Here is a 21,506-nt window from a genome sequence, read left to right on the forward strand (position 1 = left end):
GAAACTCTAGCATTTTCAGTTATATAGGAAGACCGCCACATCTCTTGTTAACTGACTGGTTATATTTTGACAATGTCTAAAGATAATAAGAAGAGAAATTAAGAAATAAAAAAACTATCACCAGGGGCTCGAGAGATAGCTGATCAGTTAAGAGCACTGACTGCTCTTCCAGAGGACCTGTGTTCAATTTCCAGCAACCACATGGTGGCTCACAACCATCTGTAAGGGGATCTGATGCCTTCATCTAGTATGCAGTGTACTTATATAAATAAAATAAATCCTTTTTTAAGTTACCAAAAAAGAGAAAGGCTTTTTCATTATATATCTAAAATATATCATGAATGATTCGAAAATACAACATGTGCAATATACTCTGCATGTTTTTCTTATTGGTGGCCAAATACTTGAGAATGACCCAACTTTTCTAACTTGGTTTAAAATTCTTACCCAAGAAGTTATTCTGTTTACTGGGAAGACTGTGATGGATTCTATAGGCTTTGGCCAAAGAAAAGACACTTTTCTCAGAAGCTGTGTCATTACTGCCAATTGTGCCAAGAAGTTTTTGTTGTGCCTTATTTCAAGGTCACACAAAGGTGACACAGCAATTAACCTAAGAAGACTCAACGTGAAAGGGAAGCATAGAGAGTACATTGTGAAATTGAAAGCAACAGTGAGGGAACATCAGCTACAGGAAGTCTGATTATGGTGTCATTTAAGTACTGTTCTTCACTTATGTCCGGGGCCAGTGTGACACACAGACTTGTCTTCTGACCCTGGTTATCTGTAAGTCAAGCCAGTCCTTGAACTCGAGTTTCACCATTCTCTGCCCTGTTTTGTGTCTTGGGAGGCTTACCCACACGTCTACACAGCAGGTCCTCCATTCAGTAGCCCTGGAGATCAGAGTGTCCCTCACACCCATCCTTCCTTATTTCCTCCTCAGAGAGTCCAGCCTCCAGTGCTGCAGCCCCTCCTGCACTCCAGGGACATCCTTGTCCCCTTTATGGATAACATCACTGTTCCACTGCTGCTTGGGAACCTCAGTAGTCCTAACTCTGCCCAAGCCTCTGTGAAGGGACTTTTCATGACATTCCACACAGTATCCCAGTCCAGCAGGCCTTTATGGTCTACAGGGCATTCTGGCGGGCATTTTCAGGATATTCACACTTTGAGAAATGATATAGTCACAGAAGTGCATCTGGACGAGACAGTCTTTATGGTTCAGATCAATAGATTTCAAGTCAATAGAAGCTGAATCAATTGCCATTAGGTAATCTTAGCTCGACTTCATTGAGTCTTTAACCTCTGTTTTGATACTGAATTACTGATGATGTTTACATTTCTGTTTATTGGCCTGTAGATGAGGAGAATTTTGGGTATTAGAACTGTTAGGTCATTAGTCCAAGGTTCTGCCATCTGTTAGAAATAACATGGAGGATTTTGCAGACCAGATTATTTGTATCATGTTATTGTTGTGGTATCACACTCAAACTAGAAACTGGATATTTTATGTACTTTTTTGCATGGTTTCTCCTTTGTTATTTGTGTGTGTGTGTGTGTGTGTGTGTGTTGTTGTTGTTGTTGTTGTTGTTGTTGTTGTTGTTGTAAAAATATAAAAATAAAAAAGTATAGTTGTCTTTTATCCCGCTAGGTCCACACAGCGGTGTCCCAGGATATCTGCTAGATATCTTGGTGGAAACACATCCCAGCCGCACACTTTCCTACACTCAAACCCTCCTTAAAAGAACACACAACACAATAGTCTTTGATCCAATTGGTAAGATATAATTGCCCACTTAAACATACAAAGCCAGGTATCATCCATCCCTTAGGAACATTGATAACAGCCTGTAAATACACAGAGCAGAATCTTAACATCACCTGCCATGGCTTCTCCCCTCTCTCTGTCTCCCTTTCTCTCTCCTCTGTCCGGTCTCCGTCCTAGTCTCCTCCTTCCTTCTCCTCCAATGACAGGCCTCCTTCTATCCTGTACTTGCCCCTCACCTGTACTTTACAAATTCAATGGAGAGGTGGTTCTGGTGAAGTCACCTGAGTTCTGAGTCCTTGACTAGGCAGCTGTCCTTGGGGCAGTGGAATTAGCATCAAAATACAAATAACTTCAGGGCAAACCACAACGTGTGTGTGTGTGTGTGTGTGTGTGTGTGTGTGTGTGTGTGTGTGTGTGTGTGTGTGTTTAAAGCAGGGGTAAATGCGTGTGTGTGTGTGTGTGTGTGTGTGTGTGTGTGTGTGTGTGTGTGTGTGTGTTTAAAGCAGGGGCAAAGAGGACTTAGATGGCTCAGTGGGTAAAGATGTCAAACCTGCCACCAAACCTGAGGACCTGAGTTCAATCCCCAAAGCCTCCATGGTGAAAAGAGAAATGGGTATTGCAAGTTGTCCTCTGACTTCCATATACACAAGCTATGGAACACACATGCGCACACGCACACACACACAGGCACACATGGAGATACACACATGCTCATGCACACACATGTGCAAAGCACACTTGTACATACACAATCACTTTAATAAATATAAAAACTTTTAAACTCACATGGACTACTATACAAATAATGAGAATAAGCAAATAACACCTAAATAACAATATCGGTGATGGTCACAAGCAAGTATTGAATTAAAACAACAGATGCAAAAGGATGTATGTTGAGACATGGCATGTAGTTGAATTAATTGGTAAAGTGCTTCCCTAACGTGCACAAGACCCTGGATTTTAAAAAAAAGAAGTTCCACTGATGGCTTTTTAACTTTTCCTTAAACGACATTTCCTTCTTGGTACACCAGAGCAACGTTTTGCAACTGGAAATGTGCTTGTGTTTTGGAATTCTGCGCTTACCAACTCAAAGCCTCGGTACATGAGGAGTTTCTACTGTGACTTCAGTGTTCGTATCTCTTCCATTCGTGTGTTGATTCCTGATTCCCAATGTGATCTATTAGGAGGCAAGCCTGTGGGAGGTAATCAGACCATGAGTGAACATCTTGTGAAAAACGAAACAGCCCTAAGAAGCTTGTTTAATTGTTTTACCCTGTAAAGATGGAGTTATGAGGCACCATCCATGAAGGAGAAACCCAAGCTGCTGGCATCTTCATCGTGGACTCTTCAGTCTCCGGAAATGTGAAAACTAAATTTGTGTCGTCTGTATGCTACCGAGCTTATGGAATTTTGTCACAGCACACCAAACAGGCTAAGAGTCTGCTGACAATCTTGTCATCCAATTTTGGGGACCATACCCATATCCTCCCTGTCTTCTATTTAAACTGACATGTATGCTATGCATACAGCAGCTTTTGTCACGACAGCCAAATGTGCACATAATTCAATGTCCAGAAACAATGAAATGGATAAACAACTATGGTATATAAATGTAGTAAATATTATGTAGTCTTAAAAAGGAGGAATCTTGTAGACACTAGACTACAATAAGGTAGACACAACTGGACAAATAGGAGGGCTCATGGTTAGTCCAATTCAAAGATAATAAGTGGAACAGCCAAAGCTCCTGGGGAGGGGGACACGTGAGGCTGCTGGTTAACAGGAACTGGGTTTCAGATTGAAGATAAAAAGATTCTGAAAATAGGTGGTTGTACCGGTGTGAGTGCACATTAACTGTACACTGAAGATTATTAATATGGCAACATTTTATGTTTTCTGAAGTCTTAGTCATCTTTTCATGTAAAAAAAATCCAAACAAACAAAAAACAAAACAAAAAAACAAAATACTAGAGTCACTCTGCTAAGCAGAAAAAATAAAACCAAACTGAGGATCCTCCAAAAAACATGACACCAACAGCCCCCCAACTTGTGGTTAATGTTACCCTCATTTCTGCATTCATAGATGGAGTTCATTGATCTCCTTACTGGTCCTTATTTACTGTGTCTGAATAGAGGCCGTGAGACCAAGCTGTGTGTGCTCATCCTGCAGGCCACACAGGGTTCCTCAGCTCCTTGGTTCAAAGCAGTCTCTTCCCTGTGAACTCCTTAGGAAGCTGAGACCTACCTGGCAACAGTTGCCATGCCAAAGAGACTCTGTTTAAACAGCACTCAGATGCAACACTAACGAGCACTACAGAACCCATGCAACCAGGAGTGGGGGATCACGGCTTCATTCTGCTTTGCCTTGACTCTGCTAAAAGAAAGTATTGTTTTTCTCTAGGTAGCATCATATAATTGTTCCTGCTAATGGTTCAAGTTTATTAGTCATCTGATCATTTCAGTTTAGTTTGTTCATTATAAACTAGATTTACCTCATGACCTAGCTGTCACAGGAAACCAAAATACCACATAGATGTCTTCTTTTAAGGAACAATTCTAGCTATTATATTTCTTTCATGGGTGTACAATATACAAAAATTTCCAAAACACTTAGTGTCAACATTACAAAATTAGAAAATTACACTATGATTAAGAGTGTCCAAATATCCCCTTTACAATCAGGCTTTCAGTGCTAAGTTTTCTAATACAACTAAAATGTCTCTGATCTTCTATTTGAAATCCAGTCATAAATACATTTTTCCCACTGCTAACTGAAGCTGATATAGCAATACCTTAATGCCACTCTGCTGCCACTGCCCAAAGATTGTCTCCCTGGGAGCTGATGAAATGACACCCTGCGACCTTCGTAGATAGCCAGAGTTTAAATGTAAAATCCATTAGCTTACGACAAGCCTCTTTTTGGGTGAACTATACTTTTGTGATTGGAAGGATATAATACTGATGGCCATGGAAACTGGCTGTCCCCAAGCAACAAGAGGTCTGGAGAACACATGCCATTCCTTCCATTGCAGAAGAAGCCAACAGAGCTATTTATCTTCCAGTCCTAGAAGTCAAAAGTCTGGAGTTGGTTTTGGTGAACTCAAGCTAGGGTCCATCAGGCCTGTCCTCTGCAGCTGTTAAATAAGGATTAATTATTGTTCATTTCCTTGTCTTCTCCAAACCTTCTAGAGGTTGTCTATATTCTTTGGCTTGTGACTTTCAAAGCTATTGTCCCCGTCTACATCAGCAACCCCCTTTGACAGGTAATATAACATTCTTAGGCACCAGGAATTAGAGTAGATTCTCTTCTACAAATAGCTGTATCTGCAGAAAAAAACACTTACAAGATGATTCCAGATATAGTTATAATATTGACGTTTAATTTTATTTAACTGTGTATTCTGTGTGTGTGTGTGTGTTTTTGTACATGCAACTACACGTAAACATGTGTGAAAATTGGTGACATCAAAGGTCAATCAGGTACCTTTCTCTCTCACTCTCTGGATTTAGTCTCTCGCTGAACTTAAGATCTCATTGACAAGCTAGACTGGCTGACCAGTGAGCTCCAAGGATCCACTTGCCTCGGTCCCAGCACTGGTGGCACTGAGGTTGCCTGGCGTTTACATGGGTGCTGGAAATTAGAATTCCAGTTCTTGTGCTCGCACAGCAAGCACTTCCCCATCTGATTCATCTCTGCAGCCTCCTATTAAAATATGGCCAAATGACTTGTTAACTGGGGACACCCTTCTGGGAAGAGTGGTTTCAAGATGTAGATTGAGCTACAACGTAATTGTGTTTACCTTTTTGCTTCAAACTCTTCTGTCTCAAAAAATTGGCAAATAGTCATACCTGAGGAGTGCAATTCACGTCTAGGGTAGTGAAGCAAAAAGTGGCCTTTGCAAACCATGGAACAAAACCCAAACTGCCAAGCTCTGGATTTGTTATGACAGAATGAAGTCTGAGACATAAGCCACTATTCTCATCTGTCCCTATAGGCCAAAACGATTCTTACCTAACGGAAACTGACAACCTTGTTTGGCACCAGTTGTTCTGAGACTATTTGTTGAGAGTCCCAGTGAATTATGTACTTCTGTATATTTTGTGATATCCAGGTAGATTTAGCAGGGACAGGGTGGACCCTTTGTCTTAGTTATGGTTTCATTGCTTTGAACAAACGCAATGACCATAGCAACTCTTATAAAGGACAACATTTAATTGGAGCTTGCTTAAAGGTTCAGAGGTTTGGTCCATCATCATTATGTGGGAAGCATGGCAGGGTCCAGGCAGGCATGCACTGGAGGAGCTAAGAGTTCTACCTCTTGTTCTGAAGGCTGCTAGAAGACTGACTTCCTGGAAGCTAGCAGGAAGGTCTCAATTCCTCCAATAAGGCCACACCCACTCCAACAAAGCCACACTTCCTAATAGCGCCACTCCCTGAGACAAGCGTATCCAGACCACCACACTTCTATAACTGAAACCTACATCAAGCACACCCTGACATTAGTTCTTGTGCCTCACCATCAGCCAAGCAAGATGACAATGGCAATATCATCTTCCTCATGTCCAGTGTCCTAGAGGAATAGGAAGGAAAACGCCTCTTTCTGAAGTGCAAGCCTACAAGGTCTTCTTAGGTCGTGCTGATTCTAATCAGGTTCTGCATACTTTATGGTTTAGATATAATAAAATGGCCCTTGATGGTTTCTGTCTTAAAGGCTTGGTCACAGCCAGATCCAGAGAAAGGTGATTGAATCACTAAGGATCTGGCCAAGGTCATGTGTGAACTCATTAGTGGGGTCATAACTCAATGGCATTATTAGGAAATGGTAGAAATGTTTGTAGGCAGGGCACAGTGGAACCAAGTGGAACCAGTCACTCATAGTATGTTACTAGGGGCCACATCTTTCCCTGCCCCTCCCAGTCTCCCTGCTTCCCCTTCTACTGTAACATTCTGTTTTACTATAGAAACAGTGGGGTCAGCCAATTAATTATAAACCATGAACCAATATAAAGCTTGCCTTCCATGAGTTGCTTGTCATGTTTTGTTTCTAAAGAAAATTAAAGTCTAAGTAACACAGTAATGATCGGGGCATGGAGTGTGGAAATGAGATTCTCACCCAAACTCCTCTCTTTCTCCTGTCTTCCAAGAGGTGATACCCCATGCCACCACATGCTCTGTGGTAAGGTGTTCTGCTTCACCTGTGACTAGACCAGACACTATTTCACCACAAAAGCTCCACAACCCAAAAAAGCCCCCTCTTCCAAGTTGTTCTCTATGCGTATTTGACATAGCAACAGAAATCTAACTAACACAGAGCACATTTCTGAACCAATTAGCTCAGAGGCAGGAGATTGAAATTTAGTGATCTCTTGACTCAAGCCAATCAGAATCCATTTCTACAGGTAGACTTGGGGTCTGTCTCACACAAACTACATGACTGAGAATCCACAAGAGTATAATAAAGTTGCAAAGTTAATTTGGTAAAGACTGGATACCCCATGATGGGGGACACCATCTCAGAGGCGAAGGGGAGGGGAGGAGGAGGAACTCTTCGAGGGGAACAGGAGAGTAGGCAACATTTGGAATGAAAATAAATAAAATTAATTAATTAATATAAAACAAAGTGGCAAAGTATATAAATTCAGAAGAGGTCTATAAAGTTTAAAGTGTCATCACCCATCCATAAGCTTCTCTCTCTTTCTCTCTTTCTCTTCCCCCCTCTGTCCCTCCCTCCCTGTGTATGTATGTCTGTATCTTGTATCTCTCTCTCCATTTCTATCTATCTATCTATCTATCTATCTATCTATCTATCTATCTATCTATCTCTTTCTCTGTAACCCCCCATCCAGGGTCTCACTGTGTAGCCCTGACTAGGCTGGAACTCACAATGTAAGCTAGATTGGCCTTGAACTCACAGTGATCTGCCTGCCTCTCTGCGTCTAACTCTTGAGTGCTGGAATTAAAGGTGTGTGGTATATGGCCAGCCACTACACTGTTCCTTAAGACACTTCATCCAGAAGCCTGGAAATGGAACCTGAGCTACCTAAGGGGGTTAGTCGATTTTCTCTGTTGTTTTCTATAAATCCCTCTGAATTTTGTTTCTCTGCAAGCGGGCTAGAACTAAGGGTATTTGGCTATGTTCCCTCTCCTTGGTCATGATACCAGTTTCACACTCATTTCTACCCATGCACTACATGTTCAGGGTATTTTTTTATTTAAAACACTTTTTTGTTTAATATGTTCTGATAATATTCTTTTCCCTCCCCCAAGTCCTCCCAGATCCTCTACATCTCCCTACTCAGCAAGGTAGGTTTTTCATTCGACCCCAAACACAGTATACTTGATTTCTTAATTTCTTGAAATTACAGGAGAGACAACCATATATCTATGACTGATATTCAATAAGTACTAACTACTTGTTATACATGTTTTAGAGCTTGTCTTTTTAAGTTAAATGTTAGTCTCAAATTAAACAGTGCAGACATACCCAACAAGCCTGATATTTTTAAAGAAACTCTTCTAAGCACAAGTTAAATCCTCTCCCCAAGACCTTCTCTCTTCTTGCAAAGTCAGTTAGGAATGCACTTTCTTCAAAGCACTCCATAGTTAAGGCCCAGGGAAGATCATAGATACAGTGGGGACAGCTAGAAGGGCATGGAACATGAACAAATCATGATGAAACTAGACACATATCAAGAACATTGTTGATCATTTATGTTTTCCACTAGATTTACAGGGTCAGGACATCCACTGAACCTCAGGAAATCAAGATTAATCAACATCCCTGGTGTTTCCCATTTGATACCTGCATATCTTTCCTTCCAAAACTGAAAGAAAAAGGAAAACAGCTCATGACTGAGGTACATAAGATCATGCACAGGGTTGGATTTGTCTTTTTGTTCGTTATGGTTAACATTCTTCTCTCTCTCTCCCTCTCTCTCTCTCTCTCTCTCTCTCTCTCTCTCTCTCTCTCTCTCTCTCCCTCCCTCCCTCCCTCCCTCCCTCCCTCCCTCCCTCCCTCCCTCCCTCGGTTGTATTGAATGGCAGCAGAATTAAGACTATTTCTTAGTTACCAACTGGTTTTTGTTTTACTCTTTCTCAGAAAGAGCCACCCTCTGAAGGGAGTGTGTGGCAGTTCCACCCTAGAGCAGATTCGTTCTGTTTTGTTAATGTTCTTCTTCATTTAATATCCAGACATAAGACATACTCTGGTTCAATCAAGTTGGTTCTGAACAGATCAAAAATCTACTGTACATTCAAGGGGAAAATCATGGAGAAGGTTCAAAGAGAGTCGTGAAGAGACTGATGTCAAGGGATGAGTACTTTAAAGAACCGCTCACAGAATAAAATAAGGAGCCCTCTCCCTCTCAACCTAAAGATCAAGAGGAGGGAGTAATGTTTCTGAGCCTGCTGTGAGGGTGTCTATGGGAGAGAGCGGATGGTCTCCAGAGAAGCAGCCACAGGATCTTGGGTGTAACCCAAACCATGGAATGAGAGAAAGCGGAGTCTAAGCTCTATTCAGTCTCCTGTCTGTGCTTTCTACTGGCCAAGCTGTTGTGTCTGTTCAGGAAGCAATCACAAACCCCAAAAGGCCACCAAGGAGCCAATCCTGATGCAATCACACTAGGGTCTCTTTTATTCAAGCTTGGGCTTGCGCTCACCACCAACACTGACATAGCAGGATGGGAGGGTGAAGCCCTGAGCCCTCAGTGGGACAAGGTTTTATAGGAAATGGCAAGCAAGAGAGGGGGTGCCCAGCCCGGCAAGCATCTCTCTGAGTGACTGTTGTAAGCCGACAGGCGGGTGCTCTGAAGCAAAACCATGAACACTCACAAAGGGTCTGAAAGTACATCCGGGACTATCAGACTAATCCTGATTGGCTGTTGCTAGGGAGTAGCTAGGGCCAGAGACAAATGCTGTGGTTCTTCATGGAACTTGGGTGCAGCTTGAGTTCAGCTGCAGGTCAAGTTCTCAGGGTCTTTTTCTTTTAAAATGGAGGCTGGTCCCAAGATGGAGTAGGTTTGGCCTCTTAGAACCAAGCTTGGAGAGCCTGTATGAAAATGTTCATTAAGTGTTTGCTGTGATAAAGACATGGAAAGGGTGAATAGAAAATGGATCTCTGCAGCAGAGAGCTGAAAAGAAGGGTTTTCTGGTGTCGTGGAGAATATAAGAAATATGAAAGAAGAAAGAAGTGGAGGAAATTCCAGTCTTAGTTATCGTTTGTTACTGTGATAAAATATCTGGGAGGGGAAAACAACTTTTTCCCCATTATTTATTCACTTTACATCCCAAATTCACTTCTCTCCTCCTGATCCCCCCCTTAAAATCCCACTCTTCTCCTCTGCAAGGGTGGAAGGCCCCCTGGTTTCTCCCCACCCTGACATATGAAGTCTGTGCAGGTCTGTGTGCACCCTCTCTCACTAAGGCCAGATAAAGCAGCCTGGGTGAGGGAAAAGGATCTAGAGACAGGAAGCAGTTTGAGACAGCCCCCCTTTACTTGTTGGGGAACCCATACAAAGACTGAGCTACACATCTGCTACATACGTGTGGAGGCCTAGGTCCAGCCTGTGTTTGCTCTCTGATTTGGTGGTTCGGCCTCTGAGAGCCCCCAAGGGTCCAGGTCAGTTGACTCTGATGGTTTTCCTGTAGAGGGCCTATCCCCTCTGGGACCCTCAATCCTTCCCTCAACTCCATAATACTCTCCAATCTCTGTCCGACGTTTTGCTGTGCGTCTCTGCATCTGTTTCAATCAACTGCTGGTGAAGCCTTGTAGAGGCCAGTTACACTAGGCTCCTGTCTGCTAACATAACAGAATAGCATTAATTGTGTCATGGATTGGTTCTTGCCCATGGAACGGGCCTCAGGCGGGCCAGTCATCAGCCACCACTCCCTCAGTCTCTGCTCTATCTTTGTCCCTGAATGTCCGGAAGACAGGACAATTTTTGGGTTTAAATTTGTGGGTGGATTGGTGTCCTTATCCCTCTGCAGGGGGTCCTGCCTGGCTACACAGGAAGTGGGCACTTCAGGTTCCTTATCTCCACTGCTACGGTTCTCAGTAGGAACCTGGACTGACTCCTGGGAGCCTCCTCTATCCCAGTTCTCTGACAAGTTCTAAATGTGCCACTGCCCCCAGCTAGCCACTGATTTCTCATTCGTTCTCCTGATTTTATGGTCCTCTCTGTTCCCTGAACACCCACCTCTATTCCTTTCCCCATCTCCTCTCCCACCCAGATCCCTTCCTCCAGCTGCCTCCTGTGACTATTAAAACCCAACTTAAATGAGGGAAGTCTTACCCTTTCAAGTAAAGGAAACAGGAGCCAGGGGACGCTGGTGTACAGTCAGGAAGCAGAACACACTGAATTCCTGCTTTCTTCTTTTTCTCCAGTTGAGGATCCTGACCCACAGAATTGCCTCAATTAACTTAATCTAGAGAATGCCCAGAGTTATGCTGACACTAAATAACAGATCCCAGATTTATCCAGAGGCTCACACCCTGGGTGACTCCAGGGCTCGCTGAGCTGCCAGTGACAACTCCCAAGCACGCCCCCTAACACAGTTGCAGGCTGACTTCTGAGTGATACTTACATGGGGTAAACGCAGGGCAGCTCTCAGCTCAGAGAACCTGAGGCGTGAAACTACTTCCTCATTGTTAAGACAAAACTGAGTAGTGTTTCTGAAACAACTTTAACAGGGTCCAAAGGAACCATCAAATAATGTCCAAAATGTCCTAGATGAATCCAAAATTAGCCAACATACAAACCACCAAAAAAATGTGATCAGTTCATAAGACAAAAGCCACCCAACAGATGTAGAGTCTGAGATAACCCAGATGCAGAAGAAGGCTTTTCTATAAACAGCCAAATGGAAGGAATATTTTAGGGTACGTGGGACATATGCTCTCTGTCACAATGACTTAGCGATTACCGTAGTTCAAAAGTGTCATAAATTACATGTAAATAAACGATCATGGCTATATTTTTAATAAAACTCCATTTATGGAAACATATTTATTGGTATCCCCCAACCCGGGCACATCCACATCTCTGAAGGGCTAGGTGCATCCTCTCCCACTGAGGCCAAACAAGGCAGCCTAGCTACAGAAACAAGATATACAGGCAGGCAACAGATTTGGGGGCAGCGCCCCACTCCAGTTGTTGGGGGACCCACATGAAGACTGAACTACACATCTGCTATAGATATGTGTGGGGGGTGGTCTAGGTCCAGCCCACGTAAGCCCACATAAGTTCACGTAAACCCACGTAAGCTCTTTGGTTGGTGGTTCAGTCTCTGGGAGCCCCAAGGGTCCAGGTTAGTTGATTCTGTGCAGTTCGAAAACCTTCCAGGCCCCTCAATCCTTCCCCAGCTCTTCCATAGGACTCCCAATTTCTGTCCAGTGTTTGGCTATGGGTCCACATCTGTTTCAGTCAGCTCTTGGGTGCAACCTCTCAGAGAACAATGATGCTAGGCTACTGTTTGCAAACATAACAGAGTATTAATAGCATTAATAGTACAAGGGATTGGTACTTGCCCATGGGATTTCCTAACTCTTAACTGGAGGGAAATTCCTCTTTTACAAGCTATTCAAAAACAGACTGCAGGTTGGATCTGACTCATAGGCCTGCAGTTACTTTCTAATCTGATTACTGAGAAACCATGTAGAAACTCTAAAATCAGCAATTATAGCCACAATCCACGAAAGAAAGGTGAACATACGTGAATTGAGTAGAAACATAGAAGTTAACAAATGAGAAAGAGAAACTACTGAAAATAACAAAACGGAAATTTTGTTTCATTTTATTGAGGGGGGGTGTGTCCTGTAGCCCAGATGGCCAAAAATAACTATTTCACTGCGAAGGATTTTAAAGCCTGAGCCCCCTGCCTCCCCGCCTCCCAGGTGTTTAGATCAGAGGCATATGCCACCACACCTGAAGGCAAAGGAGACACTTTCCCAAAGAAAACACCACATCTAAAAACCCATGCTGAGAAACCAGAAAGCCATCAAATACAGAGGGAATATTTTCCCTAGCCAACATACACAAGAGGATTAGGCATTTGCCTGCAGTCCAGCATGTGGGGAAAGAAGCCGATCACATCTGAAGCAGAATGAAGCTTTGAAGTGGCAGATCTTGAGTTGAAACTTGTAGTTCTTACTTATCTTATTACCCTTATGTATGCCAAGGTGGAGACTGAGTCACGAACTCCACAGTGCCCTCAGGATAAACAGAGCACTGTCATTTTCTAGTATCTGAGGGTTTTATGATTTTTCTTTATATTTTAATATAATTGCATCATTTCTCTATTCCTATATACTACTACTCCTTATTGTCTTTCAAATTCATGGGCTCTATTTTCATTACTTGTCATTATATGCATATATGTGTATGTAGATACATAAATATTCCTAAATGCATAAATACAACCTGCTGAGTGTGTGTGTGTGTGTGTGTGTGTGTGTGTGTGTGTGTGTGTGTATAATGTTTTCATGGCAGACCATTTGTATTGGAGAACCAGTTGGTGTGATCTTCCCTGCTAAGACTCACTCCCTTACTCTTACACCTCCTTAGCTGCCTGGAGTCGAAGACCGATAGTTTCCCTCTCCAGGTTCTCTTGTCCACTGTTGCTTTCCTTGTACAGCTCATGTTTAGGCAGGCATGTGGGTCAGACTTAGCAGATGTAGCCTCTGACATTTCTAGGAGACAAACTCTCATAGTAGACTTTCTGTACCTCCAGCTCCTACAGTCTTTCTGGCTCATCTTCCACAGTGATGCTTAAGTCTGAGGTGTGGGAGTCATATTGTAGATGAACCACTTGGGACTGTGCTTCCCAACTCTGCATTTTGGTTGGTTGTGGATTTCATCTGTTGCAAAGAGAAATTTACCTGACTTGTGGGGGTAGGGTATGGGCAAACAATACGCAGGGCATAAATGATCTGAAGGAGCAAACAGGAAAAAAACAGGAGAGCAAAGCTCTAATTATGGATCCAGAAGGAAGATAATTACAGAAAGAGGGTTAAATAGCAGTAAGGATGTCTGAAAATTCATAGGGGTATCAGACTACTATCTACCTACCTAAAAATATCTATAGTACATATAAGCCAATATTTAAATATACATACATAGTTTAAATGAAAGTTTCCATTCGATTTGACAATGCTCCCTCTAAGAGCCATGGCCATTTAATAAAAACAACACTAGGCATTAGAGGCCCTCTTTTAAGCTGTTGGCCAGTATTATTTTTAACAAAATCCCAAACCTCAATTTTACCAATAAAAACTCGGGAGTTAGATACTGGGGTGAAAGCCTGCTAGCACAGAGAGGTAGAGAAAGCACCCAGCTGACTTTCCTCCCCAGCCAATGTCCCAGTAGGAAAAGTTAGCTCCTCTTCTCCATGATGTCTCAAAAACCCTTCAAACTTAATGACCCTTCCTCCTACTTCCTGTGTGTCTATCTGTCCTCCTGACTCCCCTTACTCTCTGTTTTTTTTTCCTGTGTTCCTTTCCTGTCAACTGACAGCTTGCTCTGCCTCTTGACCAATGGTTTACTTTATTTGATCCTGTTTACAACAAACTGAAAGCTCTTGGATTAAAAGTGTGTGTTAGCATGGTATGCACTCATTGATAAGTGGCTATTAGCCCAAATGCTTGAATTACCCTAGATGCACAGAACACATGAAACTCAAGACGGATGATCAAAATGCTAATGCTTCACTCCTTCTTTAAAGGGGAACAAGAATACCCTTGGCAGGGAATAGAGAGGCAAAGATTAAAACAGACACAGAAGGAACACCCATTCAGAGCCTGCCCCACATGTGGCCCATAAATATACAGCCACCCAATTAGACAAAATGTATGAAGCAAAGAAGGGCAGGCCGACAGGAACCGGATGTAGATCTCTCCTGAGAGACACAGCCAGAATACAGCAAATAGGCGAATGCCAGCAGCAAACCACTGAACTGAGAATGGGACCCACATTGAAGGAATCAGAGAAAGGACTGGAAGAGCTTGAAGGGGCTCGAGAGCCCATATGAACAACAATGCCAACCAACCAGAGCTTCCAGGGACTAAGCCACTACCTAAAGACTATACATGGACTGACCCTGGACTCTGACCTCATAGGTAGCAATGAATATCCTAGTAAGAGCACCAGTGGAAGGGGAAGCCCTGGGTCCTGCTAAGACTGAACCCCCAGTGAACTAGACTGTTGGGGGGAGGGCAGCAATGGGGGGGAGGGTAGGGAGGAGAACACCCATAAGGAAGGGGAGGGGAAGGGGTTAGGGGAATGTTGGCCCAGAAACTGGGAAAGGGAATAACATTCGAAATGTAAATAAGAAATGCTCAAGTTAATAAAGAAAAAAAAGGGGGGGGAAAGTGTGTGTTAGGACTGAGCCACACCACAACTAGAAACAGGTTTTTCCAGTAAATAAACAATTTCAGGGTCGACAGTGTGATCAAATATCCTGCAACAGGCTAGGGTTGTCCAAAAGACTCTCAAGACATTACCTGTCTCAAGGCAAGGCTATTGTTTGTCCTTGATTAACCACTAGAAGTGAAAGACAGTCCCTATTGCTGAAGATGCTGTGCACTTCAGACACAGGGCCCAGAGACCTAGAATGATCTGAAGGCCTCCTCCCTAATGACTAGCTTCCATCATATCAGAAGTTACCATGCAAGCTTGCAAAGGAGAGAAGCAACCAATAGTCATACCTAGCTATGGTGCATCATAGCACGACCAGCAAACCAACAGCTCTTTAATTGGACTTAAGATCTGTGTCACAATAGGAAAAATCATGCCTTCTGCTAGAGACCAGGCAGGGTTGGTGAAGTCACAGATCTTGGGTACTAACAACCACCACTTTACTAAATTAGCATAATCACCAATGACATTATAAATATTTGTCTTTATGTCTACAGGTAAGTATAGTCTTCAACCCTCACCAAGGAATCTTCCCTTTACATTGTTTTTTTAAATTACAGATGTGATATGTCCACATGAAACAAGTCTTTTGTCTCTGACCTAAGTGTTTCATGTCTTCAAATAACTATGTCATGAAGTGGAAACTTCTAATTTCTTTGGAGAGTCAGTTATGTCAAATGATGTTTTGCTGGGGCACATGGGTGAAAGGATGTTCTGCTAAAGCAGACATGAAAGAACTCATAATGTTTAGAAGGAATATAGAAATGGCCCCACAGGTAGTGTGAGCTCTAGCATTGGCTTGCTTTGCTTTGCTCTGCCTTGCTATTCTTCACTGAAAGCATGAATGTATTGGTTCGCCTTACACTGCACTGTTTAGCTTCACTTGTGGTGACTGCAGAGAGAAAAACTCGCCAAGAACATTTCGTAAAGTTCCTGAGGCTTATTGCCACTTCTGTGGCCTCCAGGCAGTTGGCAAGATTTGCGATATCTTCTGGATTGAGCTGTGTTTGCTGATTCATGTCTGGTGCCTGCTGAGTGGACTAGACTGCAGCTGCTGATTCCTGAAGGGTGTCTGCCAAGTGGACTGGACTATGGCTGCTGATTCATGTTTGGTGTTTGCTAGTGGACTGGATGGAGAACGATGAAAATTAAAATCACGCCAAAGAACTATTTCCAAACAGTCCACTTCCCCTGTATTCTAATAACCTTTCTTTCCCACTACCTCTGATGGGTTGGGCTAAAGGGAAGGTTGAACCCTTACTAAAGTAGGTTGAGAAAAATTTATGCCTACACCGTCAGGATAAGTTATTAACTTGCTGATGGAAGGGACTCTGGTCAGCCAGAGCATGGCAAACATGGCTCTGGCAGGCCTTGCCCTCCTTCCTCCCCCTTACCTATGCCGTACTCAAAACCATTAAGTTACATTCCTAAAGCTATGCACAAAAGTCTAACACCTCATCCTATCACAGGGTTTCCCCTTTGACTTTTATAAACTGTTATTTGCTGAAGGGCCATGCCTGTCTCTTTTCTATCCAGAGGCAGTCTTTTCTCCCCCAGGAACAAATATCCCTTCCCTCTCTTTTTCCCTTGCTCCTTTCCCCCTTCTCCCTCATCCTCTATCTCCTGTCTTTGTCTTTTATTCCCTGCCCTTTGTTCCTCTGGAGCAAATAAATATCCTTTGTGCTGAGAACTTGGCCTTGGCATGTCTTGTGACAATACTGTGCTTCATTGGTGAGTTAAAAAACTCATATCTTTTATAATTCTTGTCCTGTATAAAGGACACAGAGTCTGGATATATATAAATCTTATGAAATATTACTTTCTGACTATTCACATTATTTCCTTCAAATTTGATCTATTGATTACACTTTTACAATAAACTTATGAAAAGGTACATTATATATAAGTGATATTTATTACTTCCACAAGTTGAGTTCTGGGAGATTCCATCTACTGTCTATGTATTTGTCTTTGAACTGTCTATCTAAAATACATGTACTCAGATATCTTCCTTTTAGATGAAGTAGATGATCATGCTATCACTTGTTCTTTTCATTCAACAATGATGTGTTGTAAACATTATTTTTAGAATATCAAACGCCTCTTTTGATGGCTGCTTAGTGTGAATTATAATTAGCTCACCAGTTTCTTATTGATGTTTGTGGTATATGTACTTATCCATTCTAATTTATCATCTCCTATAATGTATCTTATATTCTTGCCACAGCTTATGCTTGGTCTCAGTATTATTATCCGCGCTCTATGGCAATGAAAATCTCATTCACTGTGGTACAGGTTTGAATTGTGCCTGTGAGCTCAAGCTTCTTTTATTGCTTTCCTATTGCTGCATTTGCCTCATGAAAGTCACTCCACTACCTCTTTTCTCTCGGACACAGATAGGATAACATGTACCATATGCAAATTTTTTCCTGGGGAGATGCAATGCATGTATTACTAACAAGATAGGATGCTCAAAACAGACCAAAGTACCAATACCACTAAAGTCCAAATTAGCGAACTAATGAGTTCACTAATAGGTGAGCGGTTACTTACAGGAATAGAAATGACTCAATACAGCTGCATCACCAACAACCCCACCCCCAGCATGGGTAAGAGGTCACAAAAGCTAGGAATCTGGAACTTCCTGCACAGCATTCAGGCAGCTCTGCTGGTTTCTCCTTCTCACAAGCTGCTGGGCTGGACTCAGAGTCTTCTTTGCATCTTGACTCTATCATCTCTGAGATGGATGCTCAGTTATTTTTTTGTAATCCACTCTGGCAGGGAGGAGCCTAGTGAATCTGGTCAGTTTCAGAGATTTCCTGAAGCTGTTTTGTTTATCTTCCTTCTCAAGGAGCTTCTGTACAGGATAGAATGCTTCAGTCTCAGAGGAAACTGTTACTTAACAACATGGAATGAGGAAAGTCCATCCCAATGACCTATAGATATTGTATAAGAATAAGTGCTGTGTGTGCCACTGTTAGAGCAATTTTGAAAGGAAGCAGCTTGAGCTGCTTCCCAAACATGGCTCTGGAAGTCCTTGCCATTCGCCCCTATTACCAATGCCTTGCCAAAACTTAGATTCCATTCCTTATTTAGTCACTTCCTCCTCCTGAGGCTGACTACTAATAATGTCCAGCTATCAAAGTGTTGAAGTTCAGAAATCAATAGCCCCTTTTGGCTCACATAACTAACATTCCCAATTAAAATTTAATACCTCATCCTAACACAGGGTTTTCCCCTTTACCTTTATAAATGCCATTTTCATTTGTGCCATGTCTGCCTCCTTTCTATCCAGAAGCAGTTCTTTGTCCCCTCTATAACAAATATCCCTCTTCCTTCTCTCCCATGTTCCCTTCCCCTTCCCTTTCATCCTCTATCTCCTGTCTTTGTCTCTCATTCCTTGCCCTTTGTCCCTCTGGGGCAAATAAATCTCTGTGCTGAGAATTTAGTCCTGGGGGTTTCTGAGCCAATATTGATCTCTTATAATTTTGTCAGTATTATTGTAAGGATTAATGCCATAGTCATTTAGATCAATTCCAATTTTTATTATTATAAATTATGGTTCAATTAGCAGTTATGCTGTCTCACAAACTTTCTGATTTTCAGTGATATAGTCCTAGAAGTATAACCAATTTTTGAAACTAAATAATGTTGATAGTGATAGACAATATTGATGTTTAGCAGGCATTATCTATATACGGATTTTGTCTTTTATATATTACAAGAACTCTATTATAAGGTTTGAGATTTTACACAAACTGTAAGCTAGCAACTTATTCTGACATTGTTATATGGGGACATAAAACACCTGTGTCAGAAACAAGACTTTGTTTCATGTAGGACAGCAACCAGCATAAACATTAACCCTAATTTTTCTATCCCCACAAATACAGAAGGACACCACTCATTAGTTCAGGTAGAAAATTACATGTGTGATGGATTGTATTTTAGGAATGGCCCTCTGATCCTAGAGAATACAGATCTTTTATAATTGGTAAACAAGACTTCCAAAAGAAGGAATTACCTCTATTTTTCCAAGGTTGCTCTCTATACAAATGTACAGAAGAAAGGCATCCAGTGCTTTTTCTCATGAGTCATATAGACATGGATATTTTCCTATGGATAATTGCCAAGGATTTTATTAATTTAATCAATCCTTTAAACGCCACTTTTTATTCAGCTATTGCAGATATCAGCATCTCCATACCATTATTAGCTCATGGGGAGATCAGAGGACAATAAACTGAAATTAGATAATTTTCTTCTACTGAGTCCCAGGGATTCAGGCTTGGAGGCGAGCAACTTTAACAGGTAAGCTGGCCCTATTTAATATTCTTTGTGTTGCAAATATGGAAATCGAGACACAAAACATTTACCAAGCTTGCTGTATCAGACAGCTACTCATTGCTGTGACAAAATATCCCATCCCCTGAGAAAAGAAACTTAAAGAAGGAATGATTAGAGTCACAATTTTAGAAATGTCAGGTCATCCAGGAGGGGAGGAGATTACTGACCAGAGTGGTTCCCATCTTGGAGCAGAGAGGCAAAATTGGAGGAGGAACAAAGAGAACTGTCTGCACCAGTGAGTTTTCTCCTTCTTTCCACAGGGCTCCTATACTATAGGGGATGGGACCACTCACATTTGGTGGTGGTGTCATATCTTCTCCTTTGATAATGAATATGCTCTGGAAGTGCCCTCCTAGATACACCTAGGGGTGTACAGAATTAGTATCCCCGGGTCATTTTTCAATCTAATTCAAGATAGAAAATCAAGGTTAATCATCACATCTGACCAAAAGAATACAACTCAGAGTAGTAGACCCTGGACTATTCTTTCATAATAATGTATGTTATAGTCTGTAACTCTGCAATTTTAGAGGAAGGAATATAAGAACTTGCTTTGTTTTGTTTTTCATGATACTATGAGAGTATTTCATCTGAACTTATCCAAATGCTCTTTTTATACAAGGACAGTTTTTCCAGGTAGTACCATAACGAGACAGACAGTTTTCCGTGAACAATTGTTTTCAGCCAAGATGCTTTCCAGGAAGCATATATGGGGGTTGAAAATGAAGCCAACCAACTTTTCACTCATTTCAAGAGACAACACACACTTCGGAGATAATGTAGAAAACTGATTTTATTGTTAATATGCTTTGCTAGTTCACTACACTATTGATTCTTCTGTGCACCTTGTTATAGGCAATGAACAAAATAATGTGAATGTGAACACTTTTCATTTGCTGATGCAGAAAGGAGAAACAATTCCACTTTGTAATGTAATGTTATTAAAGAGTCCCCACTATTACAGTAGGAACTTGCTGCAGCTTTTCTTACCTGCTCCTCGAGTCTCTGTCATTGACTCTGTACGACTCACCTTCAAACCCCAAGGGCATGTAGGGTTGGGTGGAGAGCTGTCCAGAGCACAGGTAACATCTGGCACCTAGAATGGTTGATGGACCACTTCATCATCCTCATTTTGTGGCTACTTACAAACCTCCTTTTCTTGGGTCTCATTTTTGTCTGTTGCTGCAAAGACTGCACTCATGGTCCAACCTGATATGTTCTTCTTCTCCTTGAGGTGCTGATATTGTGCTCCTTTCAGTTTCTTCTTTGTTCTTTGCAAATCTTGAAAAATTTGCAGCCCAGTCAGAGACCCACACTCCTTCCGGTTTGCACCTGTGCCCTGAGGGAAGCCTCTGTTCTGGATCCCTACCCACTCAGCCCAAACCTCAGTTGCAGCTCAATCTTGAGGTGTTGTGACACATGCAGGTTCACAGGTAAGACCCCAAACACAGCCCTAATACCTGGCATAACTGGGACCCCCAAGATTCAGAGACACAGGTACCCCTCCCATCCAGAGACACCCCTCCTTCCATTTGCACCTGTGACCAGAGAGGAGTATCTGCTCTAGATCCCCACCCACTAAGGCCACACACAGATGCATCATGACCACCAAGAGTCTGGCACATACAAGATTACAAGATCACAAAACCATAGAATCACACGATCACAGGCTCACAGGAAGGACAGGCTCCAGTTAGAGACAGCAAGGCCAGTTAACACCGAAAGGTAAAAGTTTAAAATTGCCCCCCTAGACAAAAGTTGAAACCAAAAGAAAGAAAAATAGTCGGGCCCTGGAACTGCCTGTTCCAGGAACTAGTTGACCACAGAAAGAGTAATTGCACCAGCTGGTTCAGTCACTTTGTTCCAGGAACAAGCTAAATTGCACCAGCTGGTTCAGATAATAACAGGATTAAACAATCATGAGAAACAGGAGGTTCTTCCTTGTGATTCAGTATGGTTTTTCCTTTAAATACCCCTTCTC

Source organism: Rattus norvegicus, chromosome 9, assembly GCF_036323735.1.
Source record: "Rattus norvegicus strain BN/NHsdMcwi chromosome 9, GRCr8, whole genome shotgun sequence".
Taxonomy (NCBI): Eukaryota; Metazoa; Chordata; class Mammalia; order Rodentia; family Muridae; genus Rattus; species Rattus norvegicus.